This window comes from Condylostylus longicornis, unplaced genomic scaffold (genome assembly GCF_029603195.1).
Source record: "Condylostylus longicornis isolate FDR11 unplaced genomic scaffold, ASM2960319v2 ptg000018l, whole genome shotgun sequence".
NCBI lineage: Eukaryota > Metazoa > Arthropoda > Insecta > Diptera > Dolichopodidae > Condylostylus > Condylostylus longicornis.
Window position 1 is genome coordinate 642,752 of NW_026577987.1, and position 21,192 is coordinate 663,943.

At 30.0% G+C, this 21,192-nt stretch overlaps 1 protein-coding gene across 2 annotated transcripts in view; it reads left to right on the forward strand.

Annotated features, from left to right (window-relative positions):
* Positions 1–21,192, forward strand: part of LOC129606226 (protein king tubby-like) — a 76,925-nt gene that overhangs the window by 15,940 nt on the left and 39,793 nt on the right. The window lies entirely within an intron of this gene.

Below are 21,192 nucleotides of genomic sequence, written 5' to 3' on the forward strand. Positions count from 1 at the left end.
CAAAAAAGCGCAACCATCTTTTGATTCATTATTAGGATGTGCCGCTTTATATTCTATGTAACCATTTATTTTTATATCTGTGTGCGGTATTAAATGTATCTCTGTTACTAAACATATATCAATATTTTGAGTCCTTAAGAATATTTCTAAGTCGCATCTCATATTTTATCTTCGTCCATTATTTTTTATTCTTTTTTGCGTACATACATAAACATTATCATGCTTGTCCTTTAATCTGTTCAATCTCAATGAGATTTCGTTCATAACTTTATCATATTTTGCATCATTTGCATTATAGTTATATTGCTTTTAGTAGATTTTTGTGGTGGAAAATCATCTCTTCGTTCTTTGGTATGGTTTTATGTTTCACCCCTCGCCACTTGGGCATATTGTATTCCCTGCACTCTTTTACTCAGTGTAGTTGTTTTTGGAGTTTACTATTTGTTTCTGTTTTGTAAGTTTATTTTTCCTTTTTTGTAATTCCATTGCGACCATACAACCCGTGTAATTCGCAGAATGTGCTTCAGAGCAATTTGCACACTTTGGAGCTCCGATTTTTTGCTTACTACAATTTATCGTTAAATGAGGACCAGCACACTTGACACATTGAGCTAGACGCTGGCAAAACCTCTGTGTGTGCTCATATCTCTGACACCGTCTGCACTGGAGAACTAAATTATTTCTTCTTAGTGATTGAATTTTAATTTACTTAATTTTAGTGACTCAATTCATGTGCTGAAGTACATCAATTTTGTAAATTTTATTTATGTCCTCCACGTTTTCAAATATTGACATGAAGAGGTGAAGTCGGATCATAGTGATCTTGTTTTCTTTATTCTGCTTTCTAATTTTATTATCGACTTCAATAACTTTAAAGTCTCCCTCTTTCAGCTCATTTTTAATATCTTCAGGTTGGCACGAAGGATGCAAGTCTCTAGCCACCTTCACCTTGATGGGTCTTGTCTGTTTATTTTCGTAGGTATGCCATTCTACATTTAATTCGTTTACTTTTTTTTGTTAATTCTCTGTAATCTTGTTCTTGATGAACATTGATTTTAAGTTGATTATTATTCATCTATTGACCCTAAAGTATAATTTGGCCTCTTTTAGCATCTTTATTTTTTGATATTCCTCCACATTGCTTAATATAACAGGAGGGGATTTGATCTTTCTTGTAGTGAATTTATCTGCACAGATTTTTCTATTTTGCTTACCTTGTCCTCAGGACTTATTCCACTTCGTTTGTCGCAACTTTTTCAGTATTTATTTCTTATATTGCATTTACATTGCTTGATTCTAATTTTAGCTTGTTATTTTCCTCTCTTGAGATACTGGATTTCATTTTTTAATTCTTTAAAAAGCGCTTCTAGCTTATTTATTCTTATATTTAAGCGGCAGTTATCTGTTTTCTGATCCTTTATTTCATTAACTGCACCCATATTGATATGTTTCTGTTTGTCGCCTTTGGATATATTTTCTTTGCTTTTACCACATGGTGGTGTCCGCATGACCCGAAGTGTTTTTTTTATAAGGGTCGGTGGGAGTAGTTTGATTCAATAAGTGGTCTCCCCCAGAATCCGTAAAGACTAGCCTCCGAAGAGTTTGGATTTTCCAGATTTACTGGATTAGCTGAGGTATAAAATCCCTTTGTTTTGTTCATTGCATTAATTTTGTTTTATTTCGGAGTTTACTTCTCCTAGCCTTTGGCAATAAATACCTCGTGCAAGACAGCACGTCCAACCCTCAGGGATCAGTCGTAGACCCAGACAGGCGTCAATTCTGGATCAGACGCTTCTGGACTTGAACTGGATTTTAGATGACTCTTACAACCAGCATTTCTACTGCGGGTATTTTGCACCCCCACCCGCCGGGAAAATTATAATTTAAACCAAAAAAATTTCAATAATAAAAACAGTAAGAATAACAACAGACTTCGAAATAATAATAATGCCTTTACTTATAATAATTACGTTACAACAACAATAATTATCAAAATTCAATAATCTTAGTTATAATTATAATAACAATAACAATAAAACGCCTTCCAGAACCCGTAGCAGTAGATATTAATCATATTGGTCATGAAAATTTCCGGTTCGACTTCGGAAAAAGCAAGATCGCCAGATGCTTTACCAATAGTGGAATTCACTATTGACAATATTTTCATATTTTTTTAATTTCTTGCTTTAGCAAGAAATTAAAAAGAAATGCAAACATTAACAGAAAAAAAATATTTTAATAATATTTGGAATTAATACAAGTGGGCCTTTAGATTTCAAATATAGGCCAATATGGTTTGGAAATTTTTTAAAACTAATAATGAAAAATTTGACGCAATTTTAGGTAAGAATATTTTAAAAATAATAAGTCTTAAGTTGATTTCGAAAATAATTGTATTAAAATAATGAATAAAATAACAGCATTTATAAAAACCAAAATTTTTTTGATTTAACTCAATTATATTCTTCAGAAATAAACTCAGGTAATTTATTCAAACATATACATATTACATATCGAAGAGAAACGATAAGTAAAATCACTCCTTATGTATAAATACTAATATTAGAATCAGAAAATACATTTTTCATTTTTTTTAGCACTTTTTCAAAAAATTTTTGAAAAAAAAGTGCTTATTAATTTCACTCTGTCCGTCCGTCTGTTCGTGTGTCTGTTTACAAAACTTCTACACCCTTGAAGATAGAAAGCTGAAATTGTGTATACATAGATCTTTACTAGAAACTTATTTCCGTAGAACAAAATTTTTAGCTATCTCCCCCCCTCTAAAAGTTATACCCCCCCAAAACCTTAAAAATGGCCTTTTTTAGCACTTTTCCAAAAACTTTTTGAAAAAAAGTGCTTATTAGTTTCACTCTGTCCGTCCGTCCGTCCGTGTGTCTGTTTACAAAACTTCTACATTCTTAAAGATAGAAAGCTGAAATTTAATACGTACATAGATCTTTACTAGAAACTTATTTTCGTAGAACAAAATTTTTACCTATCTCCCCCCCTCTAGAAGTTATACCCCCCCAAAGCACTAAAAACGGCCTATTTTAACTATTTGTTGCAATGAAACTATAAGCATTTTTGAAATTTTGCAAACGCAGAAAGGTAGTGGCTTGCTTCCCCTCCCACGGTATACTATAGTTAAATTTTAGAAAAACAAAATGGCCGTTCAAATTTACCGTTATCTAAAGTCCTTTTTTTCCAAATTTTTGATGTCGTTTTTCTTCTAGACCCCAAACTGTAGAAGCTTGAAATTTTAGGAGCTTTTAGACATTAACAAGTAGTTCATTTCGTTAGAAGAAAATTTTTTTCCATCTCCACCCCCTCTCAAGTTATCGCCTCTTGAAATTTGTAAAATTCTAATTTTTGACACCTTATATTTCTGAAACCGCAAGTTTTTTCAAATTTCTATAAACGCAAAAAGTTAACGGTAAATTCCATGACATTAAAAAATATAATTATTTTTCTTAACTCACACAATTAACCCTTAAAATCGAGCATTATGTTAACCCCTGTTTATATTAAATTTTGCTTTATTTCAAAGACTGCATAAATGGTTCATCCTAAATATATGCAATCCTAGAAATAGTTTCGTTTATAAATGAAAATAATTTTAATAGTGTGGTGGATGTACATAGACTGTTTTTAAAAGCAGTATTTTCACTTGTTGAAGGGAAAAGTGCTACAATACAAACCATTGGTTTGACCCAGCTTTATTAACTATTTGTTGCAATGAAACCATAAGCATTTTTGAAATTTTGCAAACGCAGAAAGGCGGCGACTTGCTTCCCCTAGCGCGATACACTATAGTTAAACTTTAGAAAAACAAAATGGCCGTTCAAATTTACCGTTAGCTTGAAATTTTAGGGGCTTTTATTTAAATTTTCCATCTCCACCCCCTCTCAAGTTATTGTCTCTTGAAATTTCTAAAATTTGAATTTTTGACACCTTATATTTCCGAAACCGCAAGCTTTTTCAAATTTCTATAAGCACAAAAAGCTAACGGTAAATTCCATAACATTCAAAAATATAATTATTTTTCTTAACACACACAATTAACCCTTAAAATCGAGCATTATGTTAACCCCTCTTTATATTAATTTTTGCTTTATTTCAAAGACTGCATGTATGCATCATCCTAAATATATGCAATCCTAGAAATAGCTTTGTATATGAACGAAAATAATTTTAATAATGTGATAAATATACATAGACTGTATTTAAAAGCAGAATTTTCACTTGTTGAAGGGAAAAGTGCTACAATACATTTAGACATGTCTGTCCGTCCGTCCGTCCGTCCGATCGCACGATAACTCAAAAACGAATAATGCAATCGACACCAAACTTTCACAAGTTGTTTCTTTTGTGCCAAGGAGGAACCCTATTGTTATTGGACCAATTCGGACAACGGGTTCGGGTAGCTGCCATACAACTCAAAGAGTTTATTTTAATTATTTCAAAAACTAATAAAGGTACAAATATAGAATTTTGTAGACATGTGTCCAATTATATTCTACATATGCTCTAAAAATTTTAAAGAGATAGCTGCACCGGTTCGGGTGGCTGCCATACAACTCCAAAAGCAAATTTTTTATATTCGGCAAAATAATAAAGTCAAATTCATGAAACTTGGCAGTTGTGTGTCCAATTATAGATCAGATATATTTGCGAAGTTTTAGTGGAATTGCTTGGCAGGTTCGGGTACCTGCCATACAATTTCGAAAGCTAATTTTAAATATTTGGAAAAATAATAAAGACAGATTCATGAAACTTGGCAGTTGTGTGTCCAATTATAGGTCAAAGATATTTGTGAAGTTTTGGTGGAATTGCTTGACAGGTTCGAGTGGCTCCCATACAAGTCCAAAAGCTTATTTTAAATATTTGGAAAAGTAATAAAGTTAGATTCATGAAACTTGGCAGTTGTGTGTCCAATTATAGATCAGATATATTAGCGAAGTTTTAGTGGAATTGCTTGGCAGGTTCGGGTACCTGCCATACAACTCCAAAAACTAATTTTAAATATTTGGAAAAATAATAAAGTCAGATTCACGAAACTTGTGTGTTCAGTTATAGATCAGACATATCCGTGAAGTTTCTATATAATGGTTTCACAGGTTTGAGTAATTGCTATACAACAATGAAAGGTGCAGGGTATAATTCAATCGGTTCATACCGACTGAAACGTTTTTACTTGTTTTCATTTATTTTCTTTTAAAAACTTATAAAATTTCACATATTTATTACGATAAGAGTTTATTTGGAATCATTGTACTAATTTTGTATCGAATTCGTTTTAACGAATTTGTTAACACTTTATCGACCGGTAGCCTATTTATCGGCTTTTCGATTCCTTGCGCTCATCGACCGGCAACCTATTTATCCGCTTTTCGAATGCCAGCGCTTATTGACTTTTAGCCTATTAATCGGCTTTTGGTTATTGAAGGTTTTTGTCAGTGATTTTCTCTTTTTATAACTTCGCAGTATATATAATTTTTTATCAATTATAAGAGTTTTTTACCATTTCTAATGGATAAAGAAAGTGCAGATGAAGAGTTTTACTTAGATGCTTTGTCAGACTATAGCAGTTATTCAGAAAGCGACAGTGATGGTAATAGCAGTGATGGTAATAGCAGTGATGATGATGATAGCAGTAATTCTTCTATCAACACTCGGAAGCCGCGAAAATGATTGCCACTGCAATATAGCGATTCAGAAGATAATGATGACACTGATGAAGTAAACATCGATACATGGTCAACAAATGACAAATCAATTATTTTGGAACCTTTCGAAGGCAACCCAGGTATTAAAATTCTACCAAAATTACTGTTACCTTGAATTTTTATGAATGTAAGTTAAACAGGCAATAAATTGTGTAAAACAAATACAAAATAAAGTATAAATATCAATAAAATTCCATTACTTTAGAATAAAAGGAATAAGCACAACACAATGCATTGTGAAAATTTAGCCGATACTGGGAGTAAATTCGGGCGCGACTTAGCCGGTACTTACTGACTGGCAGCCTCAACCACAACCGGTCGATAAAGTGTTAATCAGCAAATACTTTACAAACATAAAATATGTAATTAAAATTTATTTCAACACTTAAGAAGCAAACAACTTAAAAACCTAACTTTATATTTGCATAATTAACTGCTTATCTCGCATTTCTCTTATTTTTTCTTATTCTTATTTTTTATCTGTTTGGTTTCTGACCTTGATTGTATTATAGATTTTATTTTTTAGTCTTAAAAAAAATTCAATAAAGTAAAGTTTAAAAAAAATGTAATCTTTACTGGTGTTTTTTTTATATATTACGTAGAATATGAAACTTACGCAGACGAACTTACCCCTCTATGACTTCGTCAAAGAAATTTGGAATCAAATACCACCCCCAGACCTCGAATTTCTTTTCAACAAGGACCCCGCCCGCACGAATTGCTTGCAGCTGTTCCAATCTCCTTCTTCTAGTGAAGGGCACCAAGGTCGTCTTGTTAGGGTTAAGTCTGAGAGCCACAGAGCCGCAATAAGCTTGGGAAACCCGTAAGTCTGTCTGGACTGTGTCACAGAGTTTCCTGAACTTATTAAACATATTAAACTGCAAGAATCAAATTGCTGTACAACTTTCTCCGATTTTGTCCTATGTATTTGAAAATTCATTATCAGTATTGTCAGTTTAACGAAAGTGTTACACAGAATTAGCAAATGCATTTTAAATTTCTTTGAAATTTTAAGGTCGACAGTAAGGTTTTAGTTCACATGCCTACAAAAATATAAATTTTCTAAGAATTGCTCAGTTCCGTGAAAAGTCCGTTATTGAATTCCAGATTCCGTCATTTTCTAGATTCCGTCGGCTTCTAGCTGCCGAGCCCCGACATTCCCAAAGAGTTTTTAAGTTAAATATTAAATTTCGAGAGAGTTGTTTGATTATTTCTTTTTATATGCGTAATTTAGACTGTAGTAAAATGAAAGTAGTTATTATATGAAATACGATCGGTAATAGAACAATCTTTTAAGCTAATTGAAGCTAAGTATATCGAAACGATAGTATTTTTTCCCTTTGATGAAAAGTTCGATTGCGATTTTTTAAAATAAAGTAAAAATGCCAAAAAAAGTGCTTACCGAAATTTGGGGGAAAATAGAAAGTTTTAAATTTTTGAAGAGTTTTGAAGATGAATTTAATTATTATTCACATGATAACGTATTTTTGTATTTAAATTTTGATAACTTTGGAGGAAAGTTTTGGTTTATTTTTTCTGTATTTTTCGTCATGAAAACTCATTTATTAAATTAACATTACACAAAAAATATTAATCAAAGAATACCATAGGTAATAGAATCAATAAATAAACCACACAAATATGCAAACACATAGAAAAAGGTGTTGTATTAAATTCCAATGGCGGGCAAAACAATAGGAGGAAGAAGCTGTTCTTTATATATTTTTATATGTATTGTATAAGAAAAGAAATGACAAAACAAAACCTTTAAAGGGATCTAGTATCTCGTATTTATGTTCACACAATTAACGGGACCAGCATATATGAACATATGTAAACTCTGATAAACTTTTGTTCATATCCCATGTGATTTTGCAAAAACCCTGAGAAGCATTTGGTTACTAATAAATAAGTCCACATAATTGCAAATTTTGAATTAATACCTTATCAGCTCATATAAAATTATTTTTCTTAAGACATGTTGCAGAAACCCTTTGGAAAATATTAAAAATTTTTTTAATGACAACTAAAGATTAATTTTAATGCCATGAGACTATTTTACACTTTTTCTAGCTTAGGATATTAGCTGCTGTGTTAAATATCATATTATTGCAGAAAATTGCTTATACTTTTAAGTGTAATCCACAAGGTGAAGCAGCTTAACTTTATTTTTTTCCCTCTCTTTCTCCCCTGAAAATGATATACTATAGAATCAGAGCTGTCGTTGGGCTCTGATTTGAAAATTTTGTCTCCGGGTCTTCCTTTAGCATTTTGGCCCCGATTTTCCTTTTTCCTCAGTCGGACCCAAAAAAAATATTGATAATTATTCTTTTGTAATACTTAAAAGTTTGTTGACAAAACTAACGAAATTATACACATATACCTTTTTCTGCTAATTGGAAGGACGTCACATATCTTTTTGTAGTCAAGTTAATCAATTAATCAAGTGTCTGATAACTAAACTAAGGAAGTTTAATTATCTGACACTTGACTAATCGTCGACTTCAGCAGATGAAATCTGTTCGTACAGAACTTTTTACCGACCGATTCATTAGGTAGGTTATGTGATGGCAACAAATTTTGCATATCGAGTTTTCGATGATAAAACACTTCTCTGTGGTAGGGAAGTGTAAATAAACTATTTTAAATCTGTCTGGAAATATCTGCGTGTGCACGCGTGTATCTCAATTTCGGCTGAACCGAACTTCGGCTTTTGATGAAATTTTATATGTACGTTTATTTCGACTATAGCACGGATTGATCAACTTTTGGGATATGTCAGGCTTCGGGAATTTGAGTTTTTAACGGGCCTGTTTTACATTTTTCAATGTTTTACATTGTTTGAAATTTCATATACAAGCTTTACTCGACCGACCTCCTAACTTTTGCAATAAATCAGGCGTCAGCAACTTGACGTTTACAACAGGTATAAATATATATTTTTGCGTATATAAAGAGAAATAATCAACCAATTTCATTGAAATTTAATATTTAAATTCTTCGTATTCAAACAATGAACATATAAATTTTTTGGAAAGATCAGAGCTTGGAAACTGATCTGAGAGCCGATTTTACATTTTTAACCATATCAACGGAACGAATTGATGGAATTTCTCGAAATTTGAGTTCTGGTTTTTACCGAAACCAACTGGCGAGCATTTCAGAGAATTCGAGTAGCACAAAGCGAAACTCTACTAAGAGCCAAACTTACATTTTTCTAGGTATGTTAACTATAAGCTTACTAATGCTCTAAAAATTGGAAAGAAATGTTTAACAGCCATTTTTATAATATTCTGTAACACATTCACTTAACTAGAAAGTACACATTGCAGTTGTTTGTGTGCAGTCGGTATTTTAATTAAAGTCGATCGAGTGTATTGTTGAAAACTTGAAAAATTTATGCTGAGACCACTCAGTTTAGCCTATTGCAGAGCGGCAGCCGAAAGGTATTTTCTTCTGTTAGTTTGATAAAAACTCCTTTTATATTAAAATGGTAACCGGCATTTCAAAAGAATTATTTAAAAGAAAAGCTAGGAATCAAGTAGTGATCTTATTTAAACTTACAGTTAGAAAATTTGAAGTACAAATTTTTTTTTATTTGAAGTACGCTTTTTCAACATCATTTTATTACTACATATAAAGGAAATGAATAAGGCAGGCAGGAGATGAGTTTTTTTTAATATTTTAAGGTATTTTCTGACCATCATAACTAGAGCCTTAACATTAAATAAAGTTGGGTCAAACCAATGGTTTATAATTTATCATTTTTCCGTTAAACAAGTGAAAATACTGCTCTTAAGAGCAATCTAGCTATGTACTATATTTTTAAAATTACTTGCTTTCATATACGAATATACATGTATTTCAAAAAATGCAAACCTTTGGGATGAATAATGTAACACATTGCAAAAAAATAAAATAAAAGAGCCGTTCAAATAAAACGTGAGATAAGAAAAATAATTAAGTTTTTTAATGGTATGGCATTTACCGTTAGTTTCTGTATTTATAGCTATTTGTAAAAGCTTGCAGTTTCGGAGAAATAAGGTGCCAAAAATTCTAAATTTACAAATTTCGAAAGGCGATAACTTGAGAGGAAGTGCTAAAAAACTAGTTTTAGGTAACGGTAAATTTTAACAGCTATTTTGTTTTTTTTAAAGTTCAAGTATGGTTACCGGGGTGGATGAAGCAAGCGACTATTTTTCTGCGTTTGCTAAATTTGAAAAATGCTAATGGTTTCACTGTAATAAATAGTTGAAAATTGGCATTTTTAAATGGTTTGAGAGGCTATAACTTTTAAATGGGGGAGATAGGTAAACATTTTCTTTTACCGAAATAGGCTTCTGGTAAACGGGTGCAAAAGTTTTGTAAACATGTCCACGGACGGACAAGTGAAACTTATAAGCATTTTTTTCTTTCAAAAATTTTTTGGTAAAGTGCTAAAAATAAATAAACGTACATATATGAAGTTTCATGCAAAAAATATATTTATGAATTTTTTATAATTTTGGTTCAGTTTTGTTTTGTTTTCCCGATTTTTTTTTTGTATATGTACACTGAAAAAAAATTCCATATCCACTGAAAAAAAAATTCCATAAAAAAGTGGCTATAAACCATTTCGAAGGTTGTATTTTTGCTTTAGAATTAAAATATTTTATAACTCGTAATTTTACTCAGAGTAAAAATAATTTTTATCTTTATATGATATAAACATATTTCAATGCTTGTTATAGTCAAACGACCTGTAATCATTTCAATTATATGAATAAAATAAAGCTTAAACGAATATAGTGCACAGCAATTTCTTAAATAATCCAATCTTGGTATATGAATAGTGATTTAAAAAATGTAATAATAGCTTTTGGCAATAGTGCTTTTTGTTTTTCAAAATAAAATGTATTGTGCCATGGAAATAAAGCCAAACTTGTTGCAATATACTAATACGTACATATATATAAATATTAGCAATAAAATGGTTTTCACAGCTTTCTCTAAATAGTAAATATATGTATACGTACATACATATGTATGTCATAAATTTAAAAAATATAAAAATGTAAATGGAGTATAGCTACCATAAATAAATATCAATTATCTCAAAAAGGTAATTATAAACATTGCAAAGAGTTACTTATATATTACTTTTTAGCACTTTTCCAAAAATTTTTTGAAAGAAAGTGCTTATTAGTTTCACTCTGTCCGTCCGTCCGTCCGTGGACACTTTTTTTGTTTACAAAACTTCTATACCCTTGAAGATAGAAACCTGAAATACGTACATAGATCTTTACTAGAAACTTATTTCCGTAGAACAAAATTTTTAGCTATCTCCTCCCCTCTAAAAGTTATACCCCCCAAAACCCTAAAAATGGCCTTCTTTAAATATTTGTTGCAATGTAACCATAAGAATTTTTGAAATTTTGCAAACGCAGAAAGGCAGCGGCTTGCTTCCCCTAACGCAGTATACTATAGTTAGACTTTAAAAAAACAAAATGGCCGCTCAAATTTACCGCTATCTAAAGTCTTTTTTTTCCAAATTTTTGATGTCGTTTTTCTTTTAAATCCCAGTATGTAGCAGCTTGAAATTTTACGGGCTTTTAGACATTAACAAATAGTTCATTTCGTTAGAAGAAAATTTTTTTCCATCTCCACCCCCTCTCAAGTTATTGCCTCTTGAAATTTGTAAAATTTTAATTTTTGACACCTTATTTCCGAAACCGCAAGGTTTTTCAAATTTCTATAAACGCAAAAAGCTAACGGTAAATTCCATGACATTAAAAAATATAATTATTTTTCTTAACTCACACAAGTAAACCTTAAAATCGAGCATTATGTTAACCCCTTTTTATATTAATTTTTGTTTTATTTTAAAGGCTGCGTAAATCGTTCCTCCTAAATATATGCAATCCTAGAAAGAGTTTTGTATATGACTGAAAATAATTTTAATAGTGGGATAGTTATACATACACTGTATTTAAAAGCATAATTTTCACTTGTTGAAGTGAAAAGTGCTGCAATACAAACCATTGGTTTGACCCAACTTTATTATACTAAAATATACACCATATTAATATTATAAAGTAATACTAATGTGGAAATATATACAAGGCAATATTAAAATATGAAATAAAATTTACACTTTTGATATACACTTTTATATTTAAAAAGACATTATTGTAGCCCATCCAGAAATATGTTTTATTCTAACTAGATAGTTTATTTTTACACACGGCTCAAAATTATAACTAATAAGAAAAAATTATGTTTCTAAAACTGCTTTGAATTGTATTCAAAATAAAAATAAAGTGGTAGGAAATATATTACATTTATTTCAAAATTAGCTATAAAGCGCTATTGTCGTGATTTCGGATATAGTTGCGTCTGTTCTGATTATAAAAAATATCTAATTTAAATAAAATTTTTCTCAGTGTCCAATAATAAATTGTTTTTTTTTTTTATGAAATATAGAAATTGGCTTCACTTTTTTGAAAATGGCTCCCTTTTTCGAATATTTATAGCAGCCCTGTATAGACAATGAAAAATAGAAATAAAAAAATAAAGATTTCATGTTTTACGTTTGTTTTTAGCACTTTTCCAAAAACATTTTGAAAAAAAATGCTTACAAAATGTTTACAAAACTTCTTCACCCATGAAGATAGAAAGCAGAAATTTTATATGTACTCTAAAAATGCCATTTTTTAACTATTTATTGCAGTGAAACCATAAGAATTTTTAAAATTTTGCAAACGCAGAAAGGCAGTGGCTTGTTTCTCTTTTGCGGTACACTATAGTTAAACTGTAAAAAACCAAATGGCCGTTCAAATTTACCGTTATCTAAAATCCGTTTTTTCCAAATTTTTGATGTTGGTTTTCCTTTTAGACCCCAGGTTGTGGGAGCTCGAAATTTTAGCAGCTTTTAGGCACTAACAAATCGTGACTTCAATAATGCGCTTACGACGTAAATTTTACAAAGTATCAAATTCGAAAAAGTTTAGTAAAAGCTCTTGACATTGTACACTTTTCCCAAATGCGTTTTATACGTAGTGGAGACGTATCAAGCACGCTTTTTTTATACCTTGCCATATAAATTTTTCCAGAAATAACCGATGATGTGGTAACGTTTGAACAGAACAAATTAAAGTTCTGTTTTCAAAAAAACGTCAAAGTTGTATTGATATGGTAAAAATTGTATTCCAAAATGTACGAAAAGCTTTAGTAGTTTTTTTTACAATGTAAAGGTGTTGAAAGCACTGAGACGGTACTACAACCGTATTAATACCGTACTTAAATCTTTTTTAAAGTATTATTGAAGTCACGGAAATTGTTTATTTCGATAGAAGAAAATTTTTTTCCATCTCCAACCGCTCTCAAGTAATAACCTCTTAAAGTTTGTAAAATTTGAGTTTTTAACGCCTTATATTTACGAAAACGCAAGCTTTTTCAAATTTCTATAAACGCAGAAAGCTAACGGTAAATTTCATGAGATTAAGAAATATAATTATTTTTTTTAACTCAAGAAATTAATCTTTGAAATCAAGCATTATGTTGATCCCTCTTTAAATTAATTTTTGCTTTATTTCAAAGATTGCTATGATTTACATTTTGCAAAAAAAATAAAAATAATTGTTTTAGAAAACATGCCAAAAAGGGATAAACCACCCTTTTATTTTGGTTTAAATTCTTAATCAGTATAAGTAATAAATATTATAAAGACTATATACTAAAATTTTTAAAATACCCGAATGTATTATATGAACAAGGATTCTTATTTATTTTTTACAATTTCATTTTAATGATGCCTATGTAGATATTTATATGTATGTATATACGAGTACATTAAGAATTTCGTTCATTTTATAACTTTATGAGTAAAGTTCATAACACACAACATGAATAAATACTAAAAACATGAATAATTGTCATATAACGTATGTATGTATTTATACACTTATTCAATTTTCACCTTAATAAATCAAGAAGATATGCATCCATATTTTTATGAATATTGTAAATGTAACTGTAAAGAAAAAAATAAATTTATTTAAAATGTTTTCAAAGGTTAAACCTAATTACATTAAATATTCTCTTAATAATTTCACAAATTATATGAGGTGCCTCCTTAATTTCATTCGTATAAGAGCCATAATTCATTACAGAGGCGTAAATGTTAAATAAACGTTGAGAAGCCCCTATAAGCTCCAAAAAACCGTAGTTAGGTTTATCCTAATGGAGATAAAGAAAACGACGATTTCTGACAGTGTCTATTGGTGCATAAATATTATAAAAATTTAAAATATGAGGAGAATTTATCCTTGCAGATAAAACATCGTAAGAAAATATAATAGAAGTATCGTTACACCTACATTCAAGAGTTTAAATATCAATTGGCTTACACTTGGAAGTGTAACCAGTTGTCTTCCGAACAGACTCAATACGCTTTATATGCTCTTCATACGATGGCATCCAAATAAGAGCAGCATATTCAAGGTGAGGACGAACTAATGAAGTGAATTAACCTTTAAATGCATGGGAATCTAAAAAGTTTGCGGAGTATGTCTTGATAAAGCCCAACATAGAAAACGCCTTCGAGATTATATAATCAATATGGGGACTAAAAGCAAGCCTGCTATCAAGAATTAATCCCAAATCCTTGATTTCTTCAACACTGTCCAACAAAGAATTACTAAAATTAATTGTTCTATAAAATCTTGTGACCTTTCATTTTCCTATGTTTAAGATGGAACCATTTGAAAAAAGCCACGTATAAAATTTATCAATATTTAACTGGAGTTTATGACAATCCTTCAATGATGTAATAATAGAAAATAATTTCATGTCATCAGCGAACGCAAAAATAGGATATTCAATATGAAAATCACTTTCATTTGTAAATAAAAGGTAAAGAAAAGGACCAAAATGTGCTCCTTGAGGAAAGCCAGGGGTAACTAGGAATGTAAATGAAAAACTGTTCGAATTTTTAGCCCAAAATTTGCCCTCAAATAAATAAGAACGTATCCATTTCAAAATAGTACCATAAAAAGCTAGTGCTTGTAACTCTGAAAGAAGTTTATAATGATCTACTTTATAAAAAACTTTGGAAATATCAGTGAAAATGGGATTCACTCGAAATCCATGTTCAACCGCATTGTAGACCTAGTTCAAAAAGCTGATATATTAGAAGTAGTAGACCTGCATCTGACGAAACCATATTGATTGGACGAAATAACACAATAGAAACGCAATTTTTTGGGAGAGAACTTAAAATTCCATTTGAATTCAACTTTATAGGAGAGAACTTAGAACGCTCAAGTTATGATCAGATTGAGAAATCTTATCCTAAACATCAGTATAAGTCAATTGTAAACATCCTAAATCCAAAACCTGCTATTGTAATTCAGTGGCAGAAAATCAATTGATTTTTCGTAAACTGACTCAAAATATTGAGCGAAAAAATTACATGTCGATTGAACATTGAAGGCAATGGAATCATTATAAAAAATGCCCGTAGGAAAACCAGAAGATCGTTTAGAGCATTTTTTTTGTTTTTCTATTTTTCAAAGCAAGAAGCATTTTATTATATCAAGGTGGATGCCGAGAATTTAATGCACTTTTCATTGGAATATATTTAAAAATACCTAAAATGAGAATGTAAATGAAAAACTGTTCGAATTTTTAGCCCAAAATTTGCCCTCAAATAAATAAGAACGTATCCATTTCAAAATAGTACCATAAAAAGCTAGTGCTTGTAACTCTGAAAGAAGTTTATAATGATCTACTTTATAAAAAACTTTGGAAATATCAGTGAAAATGGGATTCACTCGAAATCCATGTTCAACCGCATTGTAGACCTAGTTCAAAAAGCTGATATATTAGGAGTAGTAGACCTGCATCTGACGAAACCATATTGATTGGACGAAATAACACAATAGAAACGCAATTTTTTGGGAGAGAACTTAAAATTCCATTTGAATTCAACTTTATAGGAGAGAACTTAGAACGCTCAAGTTATGATCAGATTGAGAAATCTTATCCTAAACATCAGTATAAGTCAATTGTAAACATCCTAAATCCAAAACCTGCTATTGTAATTCAGTGGCAGAAAATCAATTGATTTTTCGTAAACTGACTCAAAATATTGAGCGAAAAAATTACATGTCGATTGAACATTGAAGGCAATGGAATCATTATAAAAAATGCCCGTAGGAAAACCAGAAGATCGTTTAGAGCATTTTTTTTGTTTTTCTATTTTTCAAAGCAAGAAGCATTTTATTATATCAAGGTGGATGCCGAGAATTTAATGCACTTTTCATTGGAATATATTTAAAAATACCTAAAAATAAAATTTTAAAAAATGTAGTATAACATTTTATTTAAATTTTTTATTTAAAATTCCATGCCAATTGATAAGAGATAAATAATTATTTCATTAAAAAAATAAGCTCTACAAATGATGCGTAGTGCCTTCAGAATGATCTTAACCGCTTCTACGGCTGCTGCTCAAGTAACAACTTAAAAATCAATGTAAGTAAATGTGCACAAATGTGCTACTCTAGGCAAAAACGACCATTTTTTACAAACTATACTTTGAATGGCCAAGCTCTTATCCGAGTTGATTCAATAATGGACCTGGGTGTTTGCTTCGATAGCAAGTTATCATTTATAAACTACTATAATCATATCAGATGTAGATCAAGCTCGATGTTAGGTTTCATTAAACGCTGGTCAAAGGAGTTTAATGATCCTTATGTCTTAAAATCACTCTATACATGCCTGGTCCGTCCTCATCTTGAATATGCTTCACAAGTATGGTCACCCTATTAAGATATACATCTTAATAGGATTGAATCTTTTCAAAAAAATTTTTTGAGGTTCGCACTGCGCCTTCTTCCTTGGAAGGACCCCATCATTCTTCCACCTTACGAGCACAAACTCAAATTAATTGACCTACCCACATTGGGTAAAAGACGTGACGTCGCAGATTTGTTATTCATTTAATAATTAATCTCCCCCGACATTTTAAATTGTGATTAGTTCCAACCTTAGGTCTCGTTCCCCGGATCTTTTCATGGTTTCTTTTCATAGGACCAATATGAACCTGTCAGCAGAATGCTGCGTTTATGCAACAAACACAAACACAGACTTGACTTTTCACTGAGGAAAGACACGATGAAAAAGCTTCTATTTACTTATAGTTAAGTATAACCCTTTGCTTTATTTTAACAAATTCTTGTTTTAGCTTTTCATTGTCTATATTCATATTTAATGGAATATTATTACTAATAAGTTTTATTTTGTATATGTAATTTTTAAATTTAATTTTTAGGTCAAAAATTTGTTCTGTTTAAAAAAATATGTATCTGTATATTCATTCTTTAATTTTAAGTTATGTAAAATGTTTGAGCTAAACATAAATAAATAAATAAATAAATGAGGAGAAATCACCAAATTTAAAATTGAATTGTGGAATATTTACAATTTCAATAGGTAAATCATCAACAAATTTAAACCTAATTAATAAAGTGTAAAACTATATGAACATCAAATTCATTAAATACTAATATTCTCAGAGATAAGAACTAAATCTATTTAATAAGTTAAAAATGTTATTGATAAAAATTTCAAAACGAAAATAATGAATCTTTAAAGCATGAATTACAAATATTATATTAACATTAAGTGGCATTAAAAACTTATTTACGTTACGAGTATTATCAAAATATTGGAACGAAATTGAGTGTAAAATAAAATCACCCAATATACAAAAATAATTATTTACGTCACAATTCAAATCAAATATGTGTTTAATATGTAACTTATAAACTTCAATTTCACTAATTGGAGGAATGTAGCCTAAAATTATAAATAAATTCTTTTTACTAGAAATATTAATACAAGAAGTGTTGGACTTATTAAATGTATTTCTTAAACATAATTGTTCGATGAAGTTGTCTTCATTTAAAAGAGTAATAAGCTAACTGTGGTATGATAGTTTCACTACTAATAGTACTCCACCCCCAAGTCTAAGACTTGTAGTTAATGAGCTTCTGTCTTTTCGATAAACTTGATAAACATACTCTTCGAATAATTCAGAAAAAAAAATTCCATTGTGTTGTGTAGTCACGTTTAAGAACAAGAGAAAAAAATTGTCGGATGCTGTTCCCTAGAATTCATTAGGTTTAGTGCGTATGGCTCTAGTGTTTTGATAATACAAATTAAAAAAATTATCAACAAAGAAATATAATTGAGAACTGATAATTTATCAACAAAGAGATATAATTGAGAATTATAATTGAGCCATTGTGTGAGTGACAGTTTAACGGTGATGATGAATTCGCTAAGAATGATACAGTAAGCGACAAAGTATTGTGTGCTACACTAAAAATTTTATTACTTGTTGCATGTGTTAAATAATTTGTTTCAGATTAAAATGAACTGATGATGATTTTTTTTGACCAATAAATTTTTTCATAACTCCTGATAGCCAAAATTTAGAGAACTTTTTAGTTTTGTAGAATTTCTCAGATACATTTATTTAAAAAAAAAAACAAATCAAAAATATTCTTTTAAGAATTGATGTTGTTTAATAGGTTTCCTTTAAAATATTTATATTTACTTATAATTCTAGTAGGATGTAAATTTTCATTATTTAGATGTGTTCTAGTATTTGTCTTTTGATTTCTTATCTTTGAGTTTCTTATAACGAGGTTCCTCTTTATAGCGAACGATAGTAGGTTTTGGTAATAATATTTCGGAGTCATCTGGAATTTCAAACCCTTTTCTATTTTTGTTTAATTTACATATATTTTTCTCTTTTTTTTTGTTGTAGCCTATCATTGATTTTTGAAAGTTTGAGATTTTTTCATTAATAAAATCAGCTGGTCTAACTTCAGTTACTGAATGAAGTGTATTATTAATGCTAAATGAAGTGTATAACATTCGACGGGCTTTAAGATTTTGCTTTCGGTGTCTAGATTCGGGTCGGATATAGTTAATATTCTTATATGTTCCATGATAGTTTATTGAGCCCTTTCTATGTCTGAATTACCTGTATGACTTCTAGGTGAAGTAAAATGCAGTTTTATATTCTATAATCTACAAAAATCCTTCATAATTAGGCTATCAAATTCGTTATCAAATATAAATTTTTTTGGTTTCCCAAACATTGAACTTCTTAATCTTAAAGTCTAATTGAACTTCTTAATCTTAATGGCGCTAGTTGCCTACCGTCTCTGCGTCACCTTTATTTTATTATTTTGTTATTAACAAAAAATAAAAACACAGAATTTTATTTTTACAAAATTTATTTTCCGCACCGAATTCTTCAAAATTTTAAATTTCTTCAAAATTTTTCAAAATTAAATTTTATAATTCTAATAATAAATAATACAAATCTAATAATCAAATTTCTTATGAACTAATTATTTTATTGGATAACAGAAAGAAATACTTGTAGTAATAATAATAATAGAAAAGCAAATTTTTGCAATATTATACTTTCATCATATTACCAAAAATATCACATAGAATCAAATATATTATGTGAAAAATGTTTATTTTAAACATTAATAAAAAGAAGAAAAGAAAACTTATGAAATATGAATTTTAGGTTTAACATTAGTTACTCGTAAAAATATAATAAAATGTAAGATTATGGGAAATTTTATAATTAGAAAACAACTATAACGATTTAAATGAAATTTATTTGTGTTTTTATGGATTACAATTTTTAGAAGAAGATTCAATTACTCATTCAGAAACTTGGTTTGTTGGATATATGTAACGTATGACTTGCACACACAGACAGGCCGAAAAACTGACATCGCTCTAAATATATTTTATTTACAGTTCTCTACTATGGACAAATGCGTTTCCACCGAAAACTCGATATGCAAACTTTGTTGTCATCATATACCCCTCCCTTATTGTATGCATTCGGTCGGTGAAAATTAAACATAACAACTTTTTTCTCCTCTTTCTGTTTTATCAATAATTTATTTGCTTTGCTTTGCTATTGCATAAATTATAATCTAAGAATAGAAGGGAATGCACTTATTCTTTTTATTTATGCCCTCATATGCAATCTAAATTTTATTATCCTCCTTTTCCTTTCAAATTTCCATAATATAAAAAATTTTTATTTTCCACTTTTTTTTATTTTTACAGCATATAACTGTTTTAATGTTAGTAAAAAACGAGAAATGTTTTAAGTTATTGTAAGAGTTCGAAAGGATATTTAAAACAATAACTATAATGTGTCCTTATTATATGCTTCACGTTTTGTTATAAATAGTTGTTTGTTCTAAATACGTGATATATATTGTTCTTCAGTATGCTCAATTATTATAAAGCTAGTGGACTAAGTGATTAATATGTACTACCTTAATATTCCCTTCTGCAAGGTTTGTAATTTCCTGAAATTTATAATTTTTTTTGGCTTTTGCGGCGATTAGATAATGACTTCATACTGTGTAACGTCATAGCCTATGAGGAGACAAGAATTTTTTGTTAAAAGATTGTGTTATGCTAGGTTGACGTGTCTATCAAAGGATACACTAGAATCATATCCCCACCCTCAGTTGAACGAGCCCGAATCTTTTATAGACACGTTTAGATCCTTACATTTACATTTGCCAGATTCGTAACTCGCAAAAAAACGCGGCCCTTTCCTGTGCTAAAACTGCTCCTCTTGGTCACAGTAGTTCTTGCACAGATCGATCGGAACGTCCCAGTAGTTTTTATATTTCTCCTTTAGAATTGTGCCATTGGTTCGTAGTTGAGTGAAGGATTCTGCTGAGCACTAAAACAGAAAAGTATATACCGATGGTCAGAAAAGGAATGGTCTTGCGCGACTTTCTAATTCTTGACCATCCCAGTCATATCTTGGGAGGCCAGACATAAACTTCTTGCTAATTTGTAGTAATGACGATGGGCTCTGATCCCCTATTGCATGAGCTAAGGTTAGTGCTCAAAAAAGAATTCTTCCTGAGAATTCTTCATTACCTTCAAAAATAAAAATTTAAACCAATTTCAAAAACTTATATCTCTTAACCGTTGAAGTTATCATATACCGAAATAACGATCATTTTTCCAAAAATGATTAATTAACGATGTTAATGTGTATTATACAATACACTTATTTCTGTTTTAAAAATTTTAAAATTTTTGTCTTTGAGCTTCAACCAGAGTTAAGACAATTAATTTCAGCTTCAATGTAAGGCATCTTAATGACTATGTAAGGCTAACATATTTCAACAGATGTTAGCCTTACATAGTCATTATATAGCTGGTCATGTTACTAGGCCTTTCAGAAACTGTTTATTTGAAGTTCCTGTCTTTTTCAGAACGGAAGTTATAATAAAAAAAAACTTGGATAAGTAAAAATTCCGCGAAGATTCGTTATAATCCCTGGAACTCGAAAATCGTTGAGATTTGGCACCCAGTCCGGAACGAAAGTTCCATTTTCGATCCTCTA